Genomic DNA, 3,032 nt, shown 5'->3' with positions numbered 1-3,032 from the left:
GCCCGAAAGGGCTCTAGCTTCAAGCATCTCGCAATCTTTCCTGAGAACCTAGTTCTGAGAAAGTTCAAAGGCCATTATATAGGCAATTTCTATCTTCCCTCTCTGCAACAGTATAATTCTAACTGCAAGAGAGTATTATCTTCCGGCCGCTTCTCCTGCGCTCGGCAGCGGCCCCTTCCCGGGAGCCGGAGCTGGAGGATTTCCCTGGGATGCGGTGACCGGCTCCCCCGAGGTGGACACGTCCCCTTCCCTGGCCCCCCTCCCTCAGCCCCGGGGGGCCGGCCCACCGCCGCCATGTCGACCTCCTCCCTGCGCCGGCAGATGAAGAACATCGTACACAACTATTCAGAGGCCGAGATCAAGGTGCGTGAGGCCACCAGCAACGACCCGTGGGGGCCCTCGAGCTCCCTCATGTACGAGATCGCTGACCTCACCTACAACGTGGTCGCCTTCTCGGAGATAATGAGCATGATCTGGAAGCGCCTCAATGACCACGGCAAGAACTGGAGGCACGTCTACAAGGCCATGACTCTCATGGAGTACCTGATCAAGACCGGCTCGGAGCGTGTGTCACAGCAGTGCAAGGAAAACATGGTACGCTGTGCAGACCCTGAAGGACTTCCAGTACGTGGACAGAGACGGCGGCAAGGACCAGGGCGTCAACGTGCGTGAGAAGGCCAAGCAGCTGGTGGTCCTGCTGCGGGATGAGGACCGCCTGCGGGAAGAGCGGGCCCACGCTCTCAAGACCAAGGAGAAAATGGCCCAGACTGCTACAGCAGCTGTGGGGTCCGGGGCCCCCCCAGAGGCAGAACAGGCCTGGCCCCAGAGCAGCGGAGAGGAGGAGATGCAGCTCCAGCTGGCCCTGGCCATGAGCAAGGAAGAGGCTGACCAGCCCCCACCCTGTGGCCCCGAGGATGACGTCCAGCTCCAGCTGGCCCTTAGTTTGAGCAGGGAGGAGCATGACAAGGAGGAGCGCATCCGTCGAGGCGACGACCTGAGGCTGCAGATGGCCATTGAGGAGAGCAAGAGGGAAACCGGGGGCAAGGAGGAGTCGTCTCTCAATGGATCTGGCTGATGTCTTCACAGCCCCGGCCCCCCCACCCTCCTCTGATCCCTGGGGAGGTCCTGTCCTTGCAAATGTCCCACCCTCTGATCCCTGGGGGGGGCCCCCAGGACCCCCGTCCCACCCTCAGCTGACCCCTGGGGGGGTCCGGCTCCCACCCCTGCTTCTGGGGACCCCTGGAGACCTGCCCCACCCCCTGGCCCTGCAGCTGATCCCTGGGGGCCCCCCCTGCTCCCCCTTCTGGAGAGGGGGGCACCCCAGACCCCTGGGGGGGAGCTGGTGGCCCAGGTGGGGCCCCAGTCAGTGGCCCGTCCACCGCTGACCCGTGGGCACCAGCGCCAGCCTTCTCAGATCCCTGGGGAGGCTCCCCAGCCAAGCCCAGCACCAATGGCACCCCAGTGACCGGGGGCTTTGATGCGGAGCCGGACGAGTTCTCGGACTTTGACCGCCTTCGGACAGCACTGCCCACCTCGGGCAGCAGTACGGAGGAGCTGGAGCGGTCCCTGCACGGAGCCCTGGGGCATTTGACCTCAGCGGGGTTGGGGGCTCCCTGGCAGAGGCCGTGGGGAGTCCCCCACCGACAGTGCCACCAGCCCCCATGCCCCCAACCCGGAAGACGCCAGAGTCTTTCCTGGGACCCAATGCTGCCCTCGTGGACCTGGACTCTTTGGTGATTCGGCCGGGGCCTGCCCCCCCGGGGACCCAAGGCCTCCAACCCCTTCCTGCCAACTGGAGCCCCTGGCACAACCACTGGCCCGTCCCTCACCAACCCTTTTCAGGCTCCACCTCCAGCTACGCTCACTCTGAACCAGCTACGTCTCAGCCCTGTGCCCCCTGGTCCTGGGGCTCCACCGGCCTTCATCTCACCTCTGGGTGGGGGGCCTGGCCTGCCTCCCATGATGCCCCTAGGACCCCCACCCCCGAACACTAACCCCTTCCTCCTATAACCGGGAGGGGGTGAGGGGGATGCCCTCCTTCTCTCACCCTCCAGGAGATCAGTATTGTGAGTGCATGTGAAAGGGGGGGACCCTTCCTCCCCCTCCTCCCCAGCCTCAGGTCTCACCTGACCCAGTCACACTACACCCTCTCCCCAGCCTCCTCCTAAAACTGGAAGCAGGAGGGAGGCTTGGCAGGCAGGGGGACCCCTCTATCCGGAGGCATTAGATGGGGCTGGGGCACGTGGGCACCCCCTCCCCGATTTCCCCCAGCTTTGAATCCCTCCCCTCCAATCAGTGTGGGAGCCCTGATCTGCCCCCTCCCCCCACAGTGACTGTTGCTGGTGATCACTCTTCTGTAATAAATGACATTTCGGATGAAAAAAAAAAAGAGTATTATCTTTTAAAGTCCCCAAAACAGGCCACTATTCATGGTCTTCTAGGTAATACTGAGGCCAAACAGTGTTGCAAAAGAACAACTTTCTTTTCAAGTTCTTTAGAGAAACTAAATTTTTCCCAATGTTGTAAAAGACAACCCAAAGGCAAACTTTTGGGAGCTAAAAAGGAACGATCCAACATAGGTGTAGGAGTAAGTCCCTCCATAGAGGAAGATTTGGGAGTAAGCCTTGAAAAACAAACAAAACAAGACAAAAAAAAAAAAAACACAAAAAGGTACCTGAAGTTTTCCCAATTCTCTAGCTCTGAGAGAATTGAATCTGGCTTACACTTCCAGATGGGGCATCTGTCCTCATCCTCCATTCTTCAGAAGCTGTGCCCAGCTCCAACATAACCAAACTGTACCAAGAATCTGAGTGTCACACTGAGTACAAGACAGCCTCCTAGCAGTCTGACCTAATGGGACCTGAGAGGTCACCCCCCCCCCCAAAAAAAGAGAACACCTCAAAGATACTTGGAGAACATGAAGGGAATAGGGAGAGAGGCTTAATTCTTTCCAGTCCTGGCTGGAGAAGAATTTGGGATTAGCAGTTTCCCAGTATCAGGGAACCATCTCCAGACCCCAATATATCAACCCT

The 3,032-nt window shown here is 59.3% G+C and overlaps 1 pseudogene; it reads left to right on the top strand.

Moving 5' to 3' along the window:
* Positions 1 to 209: 209 nt before the first annotated feature.
* LOC138152695 (epsin-1 pseudogene) lies at positions 210 to 2,349 on the top strand (annotated as a pseudogene).
* Positions 2,350 to 3,032: the final 683 nt, after the last annotated feature.

The sequence above is a fragment of the Petaurus breviceps genome, unplaced genomic scaffold (genome assembly GCF_028583685.1).
Source record: "Petaurus breviceps papuanus isolate PSGF00001 unplaced genomic scaffold, PetGlider_PUasm1.0 90925, whole genome shotgun sequence".
Lineage (NCBI taxonomy): Eukaryota > Metazoa > Chordata > Mammalia > Diprotodontia > Petauridae > Petaurus > Petaurus breviceps.
The sequence above is the reverse complement of the archived record's forward strand: the minus strand, read 5'-3'. Positions and strand labels throughout refer to the sequence as shown.